The sequence below is a fragment of the Colobus angolensis genome, unplaced genomic scaffold (genome assembly GCF_000951035.1).
Source record: "Colobus angolensis palliatus isolate OR3802 unplaced genomic scaffold, Cang.pa_1.0 Scaffold184, whole genome shotgun sequence".
Classification (NCBI taxonomy): Eukaryota; Metazoa; Chordata; class Mammalia; order Primates; family Cercopithecidae; genus Colobus; species Colobus angolensis.
The window spans coordinates 679,860-696,127 of NW_012114977.1; the positions used below are offsets into that span (position 1 = coordinate 679,860).

Below are 16,268 nucleotides of genomic sequence, written 5' to 3' on the forward strand. Positions count from 1 at the left end.
TGTAGATTTCTTTGCAGGGTATGAGTAACATCAGGAAGGGTGGTTTTCATCTTAAATCAAATGAGCTGAAGACTCAGTACAGAGAAAAAGCTCCTTGAGGTTAAAGGACGCTATGCAGCTCCTCTCAGTCTGCCCAGAAAATTCCTACACATGCTCCAAGAATTCTGCTCAAGCATCACTTTTTGGGACTGATTCCTACATTCCTTCCCTCCAGGCTGGATGACAGCCCATTTACTGCTCCACGAGCCCATCTGTCTCAAGACCCTTCTCAACCTTGTGCTGAAAACTGTTAACTTCCTTCCCTGTCTCTCCCTCTAGGCTGCTTCATGAAGGAAGGAGAAAGACTGGAATGGTGACTTGCAGACAGAATATCAGAACTCAGCTGGGGACATCATGAATTAAAGGTGCTTGTGGAATATGCCGTGAAGATGGTTAGGAGTGTGCATCTCTGGGGAGTGGTTTGAGCTGAGGGTACAAATGTGAAATTCGCAGTTTGGATAAAAGTTCACCACTTAGACCAGAAGCAACTGTACAGGTGAAAGAGAATGAAAAGAACAGAAAAACATGGACTGCTAGAGAACATCAATACTTAAGGCATGGGAAAGGAGATAATGAAGAAACAGCCAGCGGTGTTTTCTACCACAGCTTACTGTCACAATATAAAAATAAGGCAAGGGAAGTGAGAGTTGCAAGGACAGAGGTCAAAGTGTCAAATGTTGGAGAGAAATCAAAGAACACATAATATGTATAATCTGGCACTAAACACTAAAAATATGACTTAAAATACGTGGTATCAAATTACAGTTAGATGAACAATAGCACTGAGACTCAAACACACAACAAGGACCTCAAAGGAAGAAAAGTTAGGTGACCATTTACCAAAGAAAGAACTCAAGCTGCCCACATGCAATTAGTTACTCCACACCCAGGTACCGTCTTCATTCCAACTTTAGGTCCTGACTCAAGTCAGGACACACATGAATTTTCCAAGACTATAGGTAAGAGTTTTATTTCACTTTGCTGCAAAATATATATGCATATTATATATAATGTACATATTATTCATATGCATATTATATATAATGTATATGATATATGTGCATATTATATAATGTATATATTATATATGCACATTATACAATGTATATATAATACACATATTGTATAATGTATATATAATACACATATTGTATAATGTATATAATGTACGCACATGCATATTATATAATGTATATAATGTACATATGCAAAACAGACACATATAATGTATACATACACATCCATATATACAATGTATATAATATATACATATATTTTATGTTACATATATTATATAATGTATATATACATATAATACATATATTACGTAATGCATATATTCTTATATATACATATATAAAAGTTAAATTTTATAAATTACGTGATGGTATTTTCTTTCATTTTTTTTTTTGAGACAGAGTTTTGCTCTTGTCTCCCAGGCTGGAGTGCAATGGCGTGCTCTCCGCTCACTGCAACCTCCACCTCCCAGGTTAAAGCGATTCTCCTGCCTCCGCCTCCCAAGTAGTTGGGATTACAGGCACCCGCCACCACACCTGGCTAATTTTTTTTTATTTTTAGTAGAGATGGGGTTTCACCATGTTGGTCAGGCTGGTCTCGAACTCCTGACCTCAGGTGATCCACCCACCTCGGCCTCCCAAAGTGCAGGGATTATAGGCGTGAGCCACCACACCCAGACTTTAATTTTAATTTAATCTCTTTTCCTACTGTCAGGACCTTTACTACTTTTATATACCTACCCTCCAGGCTTGGCATAAGGTTGGCTAGTCACATGTGTTACAAAGTTAGAAAACACATTTGATGATACAAGTAGCCCCGTCTGCAAGTTTTTATCATACATGAGATTTTGGTTCTGCAGGCTCCCCATCAATTCTGTGGGACATTCTTCCAATAGATTCCCTTCCTGCTTAAGTGAGCCTCATTGATTTCTGTTTCTTGCACCTAAGGATCCTAAATAAAAACCAACATTTATTGTACTAATAAAATTTTAAAAATTAATTATCATTAATTTTATTAACCATCCCATTTTAAATTTCATTAAGAAAAAAAGGCTAGACCCTCAAAGTAAAGGTTATCCCTTTAGAGTGAATATTAGCTCTTTGAAAACAACACGCTATTTTGCTCATTTCTCTGTGGATGACAGACTTTCACCAAAGACTGGATTCCAATCCAAGAATTGGTACTTGGTAATCACAAAACACATTTAAAGTCCAACACGTAGTAACAAGTCTCAATATATGTTTGTGAGTTCAAAACACACAACTTTTTATTAAAACATTTAAGGGTAAACATTAATATTTCTTTTTTTTTTTTTTTTTTGAGACGGAGTCTTGCTTTGTCACCTGGGCTGGAGTGCAGTGGCCGGATCTCAGCTCACTGCAAGCTCCGCCTCCCAGGTTTACACCATTCTCCTGCCTCAGCCTCCCGAGTAGCTGGGACTACAGGCGCCTGCCACCTCACCCAGCTAGTTTTTTGTATTTATTAGTAGAGACGGGGTTTCACCGTGTTATCCAGGATGGTCTCGATCTCCTGACCTCGTGATCCGCCCATCTCGGCCTCCCAAAGTGCTGGGATTACAGGCTTGAGCCACCGCACCCGGCCAAACATTAATATTTCTAATTACCATTTATTTTAAGAACTTAAATATTATTTTGATAAAAAAAATAAAGTATCAGCTTGGATCAGATATTTGCCTAGTGGAAGAAATGAATTTTGTTTTCTCTGGGGGACTTGACTATGTGATCATATTTGTAATGTTAAAAAAAAAAAAAAAATCTGACCAGGCATGGTGGCTCACACCTGTAATCCTAGCACTTTCGGAGTCCAAGGCAGGACCCTGTTTCAAACACAAAAATTTAAGTAACAATTGAACTGCTTCCAGAGGTTATAATTCTTTCCTTTGTATATGCTCCATTCTAATTTTCACTCCCTCTCTTATTCCAGACTTCTCTACACAACTCCATCAGATTCTTACCTCCCTTTCTCATTTTCAGTTAATACATTCCTAGGCTGCCGTGATTCAAGTTCCTTTTTTTTGAGACAGGGTCTCACTCTGTTGCCCAGGCTATAGTGCAGTGGTGCAATCTCAGCTCACTACAGTCTCAACCTTTCTGGCTCAAGGGATGCCCCCACTCTAGCCTCCCAGGTAGCTGTGACTTACAGGCACGTGCCACCACACCCAGCTAATTTTTAAAAATATTTTTATAGAGACAGGGGTCTCATCATGTTGTCTCGGTTGGTCTTGGACTCCTGGGCTCAAACACTTTGCCTGCCTTGGCCTCCCAGAGTGTTGAGATTATAGGTGTGAGTCACTGTCCAGCCCCATTTTCAGTTCTTCAGGAAAGATATCACATTGTGGGTCAGAAACTGAGTGAAAAGAGAGATACTTCCTAAGCATCAGCTGAACAGTCTGAAATTACGTTCTTTCAAACACCACTGTGATAGTCACAGTTTTACAGTCATGATTTTCCACAAGAAAGGACCGTTAATGTGATGAGGGGGAAAACGAAAAAGCCTAAAGCAGTTGGCTTCTTATGAATAATCAAAGCAAACCCTGGAGTGTGTCATGCCCTCTGCTTGTGACAGGACAAACATTTCTGCCCTTAATCATAAAAATAATTTTTAAGTATCATGCAAGTATTTCTGATGAGCAAAAAGATCCTATTCTCTTTACTGAAGAAAAACAAGTGAGACAGTGAGTAATTCTGAATCATATTTTAACTGCAAATATAGGCAACAACTTGTAAAAAATAAATAAATAAATAACAAGGTCTAAAATTAAGTTCCAAAGATCTTACCACTGTAAATACATTTTTTCATACGTAACACATTTTGGAATAAAAAGTGATTTAAAAATCTAAGCAAAGGAAAAATAAAGCTCAAACCATGAAGTCTAAAAAATCAAATTCCTTTCAATTATTTTTACTTTTAAAGGATAATTATAAAAATAGGTACTTTGACTTTTTAATCGTAAAATTCATGTAACCAAATTTACCATCTTAACCATTTTTAAGTATACAGTCCAGTAGCATTAACTACAGTCACAGTTTTCTAGTGCTAAATTCATTCACTGTTACGCAACCAAACTTCAAATCTTTTTCATCTTGCATAACTGTAACTCTGTACCCATTAAACAAGTGCCCATTCTTGCCTCCCACAGCCCCTGACAGCTCTCATTCTATTTTCTGTCTCTCTGAATGTGACCACTCTAAGGACCACATATTAGTGGAATCACACAGTATTTGTCATATTCCTGACTGGCTAATTTCATAAAGCATCATGTCTCAAACTGCATCCATATTTTAGTATGTGTCAGAATTTCCTTTTTAAGGCTGAAAAGTATTCCATTGTATGGATATACATATTGCATTTCATATGTCCATTCATCTGTTAATGGATATTGGGTTGGGGCTGCCTCTATCTACCCTCTTTCACTTTTTTGTGGGGAGAAGGTCTCGCTGTGTCCCCCAAGCTAGAGTGCAGCGATGTGATCATAACTCACTGCAGACTCAGCCTCCTGGGCTCAAGCAGTCCTCCCGCCTTCGCTCTCCAAGTAGCTGGGACTACAGACACCAGCCACCATGCCTGGCTTATTTTATTTATTTATTTATTTTTGTACAGATGGGGTCTTCTCGCTATGTTCCCCAGGCTGGCCTTGAACTCCTGAGCTCAAGTGATCCTTCTACCTCGCCTCCCAAAGTGTTTGGATTACAGGTGTGAGCTGCACCACCCAGCCTTCACTTATTTTTAAACAATTAATTTAACTAAGCAGGCAAAGTGCTGGAGTCTGATCCCTTGCCTCCAAGGCAGCAGAGAAAATACAAATGTTAAAAGGAAGTAAGGGAAAGTTTGGTACACCATCAAGTGTGCAGCAAATGATGATACTAACATTGCTAGCTTCTGAGGAGGGTTTTCAGACACCAGCAGCTCCTTCAAACCTTTGTCTGTGAATATGAGTAGGTACATACATATGCTAGATGCTAAAAATGCAGAGACCATGCCTACTTTCAGGGCCAGATGGCCAAAGGACAAACACCTAACCAGTAAATAATTATAAACAACAGGGAAAATAAGGCAATAGAGAGAGGCACTCAATGGCCCAGCCCCATCCCAGGCTGGGGCTCAGCAAAGGTTCCCCCCTTGCCTGCCTCCCAAGCTGAGCCTTGGGCAAGGAGCAAGAGTCTGGAAGGTCACGAGGAAGGGGAAGGCATTGTAGATATGGGACAGCAGAATAAGACATGCAGGAGAGAAGGTGAAGTTCAGGCTTGGAGATAGAACCCAACTCAATGAAAAAGGAATCCCAATCGCAGAGCTCAAAACAGAATGGGAAAGACAAGCAACAAGACCTGATTAAGGATCAACCAACAAGAAGAAACGAAAACCTGCTGGAAGGCATGCATCACCGGATACCTACTCCTGTGCCAGTATGAACCTCCTGGAGTAGCCTCGTCTGCAGAAAACCAATGGTGGTCTAGGAGTATAAATTAAAATTGAAGCAGTGAAAGGTGACAGTGATTAAAAGCTCACAGACTTTATGGCACTCCTCATTCCATTCAGTGAAAATATTTTAAAAGTCTAAAACACATCCAAAAGAAGGCCACATTATAAAATACAAACTGTTACTTTTCTCTGGCTTTTCAAATAGGAGCAACTTGCCCAGTTAGTACATTATAGTTTTATATTATTATTTACTTATAACATCTGCTTCCTTCCAAAAAACGATTGCATCAGCTACTGTTTTATGTTATTTGCCAGTCATGCTTCATAGACTAGCGGAACTGCAAAGGGCCTATAAGGTTATGTGTCTACAAACAGTTTTAAGCCCCCACATGCTCCAGGAGGAGCTGGATCACCAAAATGGGAAAGGAAAGTTCTGCGCCCTGCTCAGGGGTAAGTTCAGGAGACCACTGTGCAAACAATAATGACAATGCAATGACACGTGCCCACAAGTAGAATGTGGGTGATGCTAGAGGACTAAGTGGAGGCATCTTCAGATAGGAGACATCCCTTTATTCACTTTCCCCTTCATTCACTCGCTCATTCATTCTTTCGTTTGGTACCTCGTAAAAGCCAGGCACTGTTCCTCAGGCTAGAGTTGTCTATATAGGAACATTTCACCATAGGAATTACCATTGAGGTGAGGTTTGAAGCTCACTGGTCAGCAATGAGAAGAAAGTATGCTAGGTAGAAAGACTGTGGAGACCAACACAGGTTCAAGGAGTGACAGCTGGGGAGGAGTGGCCAGGAGAAGGGCCAGAGGTGGGAGACAGTAACAGGTGGAGCCAAGAGCACAGGTTGGGGAGGCGGAGCAAGGAGAGCTAGCATCAAGGGAGGGGGAGCACAGAGAGCCCGCAGCACATCTTTTCCTTGATAGGAGGAAAGGAATTAAGGATGTGGAAATGAAGTTGCATTTCATGGCAGGGAGACACAGGAAATATATCAGTGAGCAGTGACAAGATACGAGGTAGCCGTAAAAATGGTGACCAGAGGCCAGGTGTGGTGGCTCACACCTGTAATCCTAGCACTTTGGGAGGCCGAGGAGAGGAAGGAAAGAAAGAAAGAAAGAAGAGAGAGAAGCAAGGAAGGAAGGAGGGGAGGAGGGAAGGAAGAAAGAGAGAGAGAAAGAGAGAAAAGAGAAAAGGAAGAAAAGAAATAAAGAGAGAAAGAGTAGTCCAAAGCTGATTACGGTCTACTTGGGCAAACGCTAAGTTCTAGGATGTTTCTGCTCTAAAGTTAAAGCTACCTGAGTAGCAGGACAGGGAACATTTGGGGAGCAGATGGGCAGGGCTGTCCAGCATAGGCTGGATTGTGTGGTAGTCACAATGCTGTTGAATCCCAGTACAGAGACCAGGGGTGTTGCCAGGGAGCTGAGATGCCCTGGCCTGGGAAGCCCTTGTTTTCCTGGAACTGCTCCTGACTTTTATAGATTCAGGGCTTGAACATCCTTCAGCAGTAGAACTTCACCAGACTTGAAAGAAACCAATGTGCACATTGAGAAGACAGCAAATGTGTTGTTTCCTTTCTCTTTGGGCAGACAGACCTACCCCACACCAGGACATGCTCGGTGATCACAGGATCCCAGCAAGGGCAGTTAACTGTTCCATTCAAACATTTAGTAGCACCAGGCCATAAGTTTTGCAATAGTGATAGCCTTGTATGTTAAACATGTCCTTCATAGAGCTTGTTCCACTATGGTTGCTTCTTGGTCAATTGCTGCTATCTATCTATCTATCTATCTATCTATCTATTTATTTATTTATTTTTGAGACAGAGTTTGCTCTTGCCCAGGCTGGAGTGCAGTGGTGTGATCTTGGCTCACTGCAACTTCTCCCTCCCCGGTTCAAGCAATTCTTCTGCCTCAGCCTCCCTAGTAGCTGGAATTACAGGTATGCACCACCATGCCTGGCTAATTTTTGTATTTATACTAGAGATGGGATTTCACCATATTGCAGGCTGGTCTCGAACTCCTGACCTTGTCGTGATCTGCCCGCTTTGGTCTCTCAAAGTGCTAGGATTATAGGAGTGAGCCACCGCACCCGGCCTCCTTCTCTATGTTGTAGTTTACTTTGACTGTTTTCTGGCATTATCTCAAGGTCTTACTAATTATGGTCTACATGGTGTTGTAATGACATTGTTCTCTTTTACATCATCCAAGTAATTCTCAAAAACATTAAACATCACAAGGCCCAAGATTAGGACAGTTCCATATGCCCTTCAAGTTGACCCTGAATTACTTAAGCCTCTTAACCACTTGACTTTCTACTTAGAAAAGGATTTGGGAGGACTTCTCCTTCAGTTATTTTTGTTTGTATTATTAACTTTCAGCCAAGGTTGTGTTTTATTTTTTCTATTGTTAGTAATTGAAATACAGTCCTTTATGAAACTCCACACACACCCTCACTTAAGTACAAGGCAGTTCACTAATGCAAAACCAAATCATTAACTACTTTGACTTCCATTATTTTATCTTAATAGTGTGATAAAAGTTTAAAAAAGATAAAAAAGCAAAACCATCAAGCAAACCTCTATAGACATTTGTTAAACGAAGAAGAAAGGTGAAGGGGGCTTTCTGAAGATACGTATATGCCGAGTGCAGCTTACCTATTTTCATTTTTATGCCTATTGAATTAGTTCTAGAAAAAAAAAAAACTACTCTGCTGAAGCTAGGAAGCATATATACAGCTTCCTGTTTCATACCATTGCATGTCAACGTTAATGATATTTTGAAGTACTTGTTTTATTTTGTATTTTTTAAGTTTAGTCTTGTCAGATGTAATAAAATATCATCCTATTGCATAGAAACTCAAAATTACTGGTTACAAGAGCAGAACCAAAACAACATTCCAGAGATTTTCGTTTGTCCCCAGACTAAAACCAAGCTGACAATCCATAAGGGTACTATTCTCAAAGAGTTCTAGACAGTGTCCCTCTAAGACATCGTAAGTCAGAAAGAAAGCTCATTCTTCAATTTCCAAAACCATGGTATTTAAATAATTATATTGCAGCAAAGTCAAAATTAGAGTACCTGTTTGATGATAGGGTGACTATTTTAAAAAGCTCAATATTCTGTCCCAATTTCCAATGGGAGAACAAACGTTCCTATGTAAGTGAACTTTTTCAAAAAGATGTAGCTCTTCCAGCTCTATGATTGGTTTAAGTCACTTGCCACTCTAAGAGAGAAATCCTTAAAAAGTTGGCAAAGTTAGATGTAGATGTAGATGTTACAACCTTTAAAAAGTGAATGAAAAGGATTCAATGGAGTCAAGTAATTGTATTATTTTGGAAGAAATATCATTATCTTGAAGTAATAACTTGTTACTCAACAAAGTATTGAAAGTAAAATGAAATTTCATACATTTCCAACATATCCAGAATATTGAACACAAAGCAGACCATGCAAAGGTTGGTTTCTTGAGTGAAAAAACATTCACTTACCTGGGAGTTTAAGAAGGGAAGGTTAGGAGGTAGCTACATCATTCCTCCTCTAGGTCCAAATTACCTTGGCATGTCTCCTTGAAATAGGAAGCCACCTAAAATAAAATAAAAACAGAAGGCAACTCTTGTAAATTTCCATGTCTTAAATGTATGTGATATTACAAAATGGGAAAATTTTAAAACACTTAGTATATAAAATACAATTCATCTGAAAGTATTACCCCAAAAAGCAGGATGCTATTTGTTCTCTGTTTCAATGAGTAAAATGCAAACTATTTGTCAAAAAAAAAAAAAAAAGAATCAAGGCTTTAAATAGTGATAACCATGTCTAAAGGCGTCTAACAATGAAGCTGAACATTTTCACCTGAAAAAGAGCAAATTAAAAAAGCCAACCTCGCAAGAAAGAAACGTGCCCAGCTGCCAGCGAGCCGCTTCCTAACTCGCAGCTCTGCTTCCAATGCTCTGACAGCGCTGAAGTCACGCTGGGGTTTCCAGGTTGGGGTCAGGAGGGAAAGTGCTGCCCCCCTCTGCAAAGACTGTGTTCAGCGCCACCACTTAAAAAAAAAAAAAATGGTTTCATGAAATGAAATGCTAAAAAATAGAAAAATCCTCCTCTTTTCCCCAGGGAAGAAACGAGTGCACACGCTGGGAAAGGGTGGGAGCAGGGAGGAACGCCCGCCTTCCCGAGGCACCGCAAGGTTTGCTGCGCAGCACCGCTGGTGAGGACCGAGCGCGTCTGTCCACTGCGCCCCGGCAGCGCCTGGAGCCTCCCACTCCCCGGGTAGAAAGGCAGGCGCTTCCCAGGGAGCACGACACCCGAGGAGAGGGTGGGCGCGAGTCCCACCGGGTGCCCTGCTCCCTGGGGGGCGTGAAATCCCGGACCAGCCCTGCCCCTGTCTGCAGATCGCGACTTGCAGGGCGTGACAACGGGCCCCAGCCGTCCTTGCCTTTTAGGAATATTATTGGAGGAAATCGACGTGTCAACTAGATAAAAGCAGAATGGGAACGAGGTGCGAGCAAAATACTCTGGAATGAAGGGCAAGGGGAAAATACTCTGGAAAGGGGCGAAGCCCTTCCGGTTAAATTCATGTCAATAACGTTTTCGTCAGTTAACCAAGGCACAGTCCTCCTTCCTGAGTTGTCAGGATTTTTATCCCATCTGTCTTTATAATTCAAGTAAGAGCAAATATACATCTCTACATATATTTGCTATTATATATATACAGACATACACAAATATCTTCATATACACAAATATACATATATTTGCTATTAATGTGTGTATACACACACACACAGAATTGCTCCCATTTCACATGCAGGAATTTAAAAAAAAGAAAAAAATAGAAAGAAAGAAAAGAAAAGAAAAACAGGCCCAGAAAGCTCCAAAGGAAAATTGCTAAGTCTCAGGTCTACAGACAGCTGGTCCCCACTTTCTCCATGGGGTACAGACAGCTGGTCCCCACTTTCTCCATGGGGATGGCCTCCAAATGCCTTTCTGAAGGTTTTCTCTGACTCGTTGACAGGAACAAAGTCAGTAGAAGTATGAAGTGTATCACTATAGAGGTTTAGAGTCTATTTCGTACCCACACACTCTCACCCCAGTTCACCATGGTTTAGTGTTGGAGAGGGTTGCCGACTGCCCGGGGCCAGCTTTCGGCCCCACCTCGGTGCCTCTACCGCGGTACCTGCGCGGCTCTCACCACCCACTTCCGCCTCTGCCTGGTCAATCAATCTGTGTCTAAACCAAATTGCAGTTGGCAGCAAGGCAGCAATGCCTAAGTGGAATAATCACTTGGACCTGAATCTGAGTTGTTTTCCGTCCCCAACAACAAATAATGTTACTTCAGCGCCTGCAGGCCAAGAGTTGAAATGAGCTTATAATTTGGCTCCCAATCCATCTCACATTCTGATTCTCAACGACTTAAATTTTCTTTTCTGTGTTTTAGCTTGCAGGGGGCAGCTCTGGAGGCTCAATCACTGGCATGGTCTTTATGGATATCCTTCATGAATATCCTTGGCTGTCTAAGTAAAAAGCGGGGAAATCTACATAATCCAAAACCACACTTGTTTTAATAATGAAAACAAATAGACTGTCAGCTGGTACCTCCACATAATCATTAATAATCTAATTTGTACTTCTTACTCCAGCAACTTGAAGAATTGTTCACAGTTTTCTCATCTACACACAGTAATCCACATACATCCAGCCCTGGAGTGTGTGGTACTATACCAAACTGCAGGTTCAGAGCCATGGCATGGCTCAGCTCCTCCCTCTTTTTCCAGTGAAAGAAGTTATTAAAAGTCTGCTCTTCAGCTCTGGAAAGAACATACCTCCTTAGCTGTTCCAAGCATGATGTTCTTCCAGAGGAGAGTCATCTCAAGCTAGTAACTGAAAAACAAAGAGACTAAAGGCAAACCCACTGCCAAGACCCCCTTGGTAATCAGGGTGGAAAGGGAATACCATCATGGAAAATTCCAGGAGGTGGCCTGCAAGTATACTAACACCTCATGAGAAGTGGGTCTGTTCAACCAGACAGATGCTCTATGGGAAGAAAGGAGAAGGAACATCAACAGTACATCTACAATGTGTCCATACACCATGCAAGCTATATTACACACGAGCTCATTCCAACCACAACAATGCTATGGATATGTGCGTTAATATTTCCACTTTACAAATGCAGAAATGAGGCTCAAAGGTGTGAAGTAACCTGCTGGGCTGGTACACAGTGAAATCAGGATTTTTCTAACTTTCAAAACCAAACTCTAAAAAACCTTTACTCTATTGACTTTGCAACACTCCTTTACCTGAAAGACTTAGCCTTCATGTATGATTCTTTGAAAGTGAGTATGGGGCTTACAGAACACAGCTGCATGGAAGTGGTAGCTAGCTATGTGCGCTGCCAGCAACCTGAGGCTGCCATGTTGGCCTCAGGAACACAACCCACCCCCGATCTCCTATCATTCCTTCATAGGAAACCACAATGACAAAAACACACACTTTCTGAGTATCAAAGAAATAGACAATAAGTATGTGGCAAAAGCAAAAACTAAATCCAGCAAAGCAACTGCGGTTAGAGTAGATACAAAACCTTGCTTTGTCCAATTCAGAAAGTGACAATGACATCCCTCTGTCTAAATTCTTGTGTCAGCCTGGCCAACATGGTGAAACCCCTGTCGTGAGTTCTTCCCCTAAAAGATTACTTTTCTGTTATTTTGTAATTTTGTAAAAATACAAAAATTAGCCAGGCATGGTGGCAGGTGCCTCTAATCCCAGCTACTCAGGAGGCTGAGGCATGAGAATGACTGGAATCCATGAGGTGGAGGCTACAGTGAGCTGAGATCGTGCCACTGCACTCCAGCCTGGGGGAAAGAGTGAGACTCTGTCTCCAATAAATAAGTAAGTTCATTCATTCATTCATTCATTCATTCTTGTGTCCAGGTCTCAGTCCCTTCCCCTGTCCTCCGATGCCCAGTATGTTCTCCATAGCTTGGCACAGAGAGTGAGGATTCCGAATGAGCATTATGGAAGAACTCATGTGTCATCACAAGTGTCAGTTACAGTAAGAAGCGACTAAGAGGAGGCACAATGTGAGTGAGAGTGGCTGAGAAACCATCCATGGAAAAATTCTAGACTTGGTTCTGGAAGTTTTTCAGTTGGGATTCTAAAGACTGGGAAGTCCACTCTGCCCCACCCACAAAGAATGGAGTTTGGCAGACATTAATTAATTAATTAAATCTGCTTTTAATCATATTAAAAGAAGTCTACCAAAAATCATCCACTGAAAAGAGCAATTAAAAATGGTGAAAATGAGTACATTGAGATCAATAATATTTTAACCATCTAGGAACTCATCCTATTTAATGTACAACTAATAAGTGAAAGTTCTCAGCATTGTAACGTCCAAAGGGCTTCAAAAACACAATGGATCCAACAGTGTGAAAATATCCATCCAGCTGCCTTAAGTTCCAAGGCTTACCCACCTGCATCTATTTAAAACCTTAAATCTTTAGACCATCTAAACCATGTCTGTGTCAGACACACTGATTCTCAAAATGTATAAATTAAAAAGGGAAGACTAAAAACCCTCTTCACCATCAGCATGCCTAAAATAACAAACGAAAAACACCACGAGATGAGATATGTGTCTGCCAACTAAAGGTTCCCAGTGAGATCTTCTTAGTGCATATGTGGCTAATTTTATACATACACAAAATTTATATGTATTTAAATCTTAATGGTTACTTTTTTATTTCTTTAAATCAACGAAGTCCTTTATGTTATGGCACTGGAGGACAGAGCAGGGATAGGGTCAGGAACTGTACAGTCAACTTCTAAAATTATCATGTTTCTCAAAAATATGTCTCAGAAAAGAAAGGCCTCTTAGATGTCACACATTATAAATTGTGTGTTACTATACAATATCCTTAACCACATTCCTTCTACATTAAATAATTTTACTGCAAATAGTATGTTTCAGAATACAACTGGTTTTAAAGGTTGTGAGTTCTTCCCCTAAAAGATTACTTTTCTGTTATTTTGTCAAAAGAAAAACACGATCTTGGTGTCCTGGTCTTAAGACTACAGGATGCAGACTCAACAGAAAGATATCTATTTTTAATTCCTTTTTCATTTTAATCCTTTCACTCAAGTGGGTCACCCTGATTTTCTTCAATTTCTTACCTCCATAGAGATAATCTCAGATAACAAATTTATGCTACTAACTTACTTGAAGTCTCTTTAAAAAGGTATGAGTCCATTATTGCCTTAAAGGATACCAAATAACATTTTCCTTATACTTTAAAGACATACCAAGTACCTCCAAAGCTCAACAGTGGGGACCCTGCATGCTCTGGAGTTGAACTGTTTTCACATTGTCAACATGGGAATCACTCACATAATGGAGAATGAAATGACTCCCATCACAGACTAACTGGAGATATAAGTGATAAGCTATTATAGCAAAGAAAAGCACTGACCAATTTAGGCTGGAGAGGATGCTCATTGTAACTAGTCTCTTGAAAAGAAAGTAAATTGCTTCTGTTTGTCATTGGCTGTAACACAATCTTTCTCCTCAATCAGTGAAGATACAGATGGTTGATGGACCTCCATAAAAGAGCTATTTTCCAGCAAACAGTCTGTGGTGCCATAGTTACACTCCACATGTAATTGTTCATTTTATTAGACACCCTCTTCCAGTAAATCCTTCTGGGCTGACCCTGCCCTTATTAGACACTACAGATGCTCAGCTGGTGCTAGATGCCATCACAGAGCTTAATGAGGCCTGAACAGTGTTTCAGGGAGATCAGCTGCACTTAATCCTGTCCAGAACACAAAATTTGGCTTTTCATCTTAAATGAGTTACTGTGAGATCTCAGGCAAGTTCTTAACTCCTATGCGTCTCCACTTCCCGATCTGTAAAATGAAGAGGTTGGACTAAATCTGTGATTCTCACCAAGGGAGGATGATCTTTATCTGTTGTCTTCCCATCCCAGCCAAGAATCCCTGTGTGTAAGAAGAGATGTTACAGATGGTAACAAGCTACACCGATAAATGATGAAAATGTAGACAGCAGTGAGACTTAGATGTTAAGACTAGGGAAGAGAAGCTTAAAAAGAGAACTGCTATAACGCTTCAAGTTGTAGACTTCCAGAGTATAAAGACTTCAGCAGACTAACTGATAAAGAGTAGTTAGACAATCAAATAGAACAACCATGGTTAATTTATTAGCCAAATATCACCTGTCATTGTAGCCTTTCCATCACATAGCTGGCTGAGTTAGGCAGGCACAACCCTTCATTCAGAAAAGTAAACTCACCCCCAAAGATGATACAATGATCAAGAATAGCTCATCTAGGATGCATGGTCCCAGGCAACAGGGACACCTGTACGGGGCAGCCCAAAAATAAAAAATTATACATTCCCACACCTTATACACCAACACACCTACTCCAACACAACAATGGAAGTAGTAGTATGGGGAGGGCAGAGGTGTGTGGTTCAGAAATGCCAAGTTCAGTCCCCGTTCTGCCATGAAATAATTGTGTGACCTTGAGCAAGTCACCTGCGAAATCAAAGTATGGAACAGATCTCCAAAGTTACCTTCCAGTAGAGAAACTGCACTTACTTTTTATTATTCTAACAAACATCTATGCACTGCTACAGTCTCCACAGTATCTTTAAGGTCACTACATGCATCTCCATTACTGGTTCAATTTTTAAATCACCACATTCCCAGCCTTTTTGGGCAAAGACAACACTTAGGACAACTGCCCAGAACACAAGTTTGAGATGCAGAATGAGTAAAGTTTGTTTTCTCTGGCTTCTTTTCAATTCCCTCTGGCTGGATTCTACCCTGTACTCTGCCAAGTCTCCGTATTTCTGGCACGGAGGCTTGATCTATAGTATTCATAGGGCCGGTGACACTGTGATAGATGAAGAAATTAAATCTTTCGCCAAACTTGAACAGGCATTTCGAATGGTAATTTTTATCTTCTTCCTTCCCAGATGCAGGAATGTCAACAGTTGAGAGATACTATGATGAAGGTAGAAAGTCACTGCAAAAATGGACTTGCCTCCCAAATGGTCTCTCATTATCTTGCAAATGTATTACTTTTGCTGTATCAATTTCTGAGTTTATTTCATGTTACGCTCCAACTGCAAGGGAATTGAGAACATACTGTCCACATTTTCCAAAAAAAAGACTCTAACGTTAACAGAATAAATCTTTTGCCTCGAAAATGAAAACTCTGTGTAAATATTTATATAATTAAATTTATTCAATCAATCCATTGGGTTAGGCCAATGGAAGGATGCTTTTTTTAATATTGAGATTGAGAGAGGCACAAAAACAATTCTAATCTCAAGATTCAAATAAATACATAGTAATATTGCTTGTAGATGTCATTTAAAAAGATTTATGCATACAGAATGTAAATGGATATTGCCCTCAGGGCTCCTATAATTGCTGTATATTATTTGCTATGCATACTAGATAATGAAGTTTAAAAATATAAATGGGAAACACAGATGTTTCCTCAATAAATATTTTTAAATCATTTCAATGTGTTTTCATTCCACACCACAGCCAGGTAACAAGACAGGGGTCAACAGTTAACAAAGAAAACATCATTGGAATATTCAGCAATAAAAAGGAATGATCTATTGGTACGCATATCAGCATGGATCGTAGTTATGCCAAGGGAAAGAAACCCGACAAATGGAATACATACTGTATGATTCCATTTATATACAAGTCTAGCAGATCGGTGTT

General features: G+C 40.3%; 1 protein-coding gene across 1 annotated transcript in view; it reads right to left on the minus strand.

Annotated features, from left to right (window-relative positions):
• CSGALNACT1 (chondroitin sulfate N-acetylgalactosaminyltransferase 1) overlaps positions 1-9,986 on the minus strand; it is a 205,135-nt gene extending 195,149 nt beyond the window's left edge. The window contains exons 1-2 of the mRNA XM_011939786.1: positions 9,213-9,986; positions 8,992-9,086 (exon numbers count right to left, since the gene is read on the minus strand). The gene's annotated coding sequence lies outside the window, so the exon portion shown is untranslated. The remainder of the gene's footprint in view (positions 1-8,991; positions 9,087-9,212) is intronic.
• Positions 9,987-16,268: the final 6,282 nt, after the last annotated feature.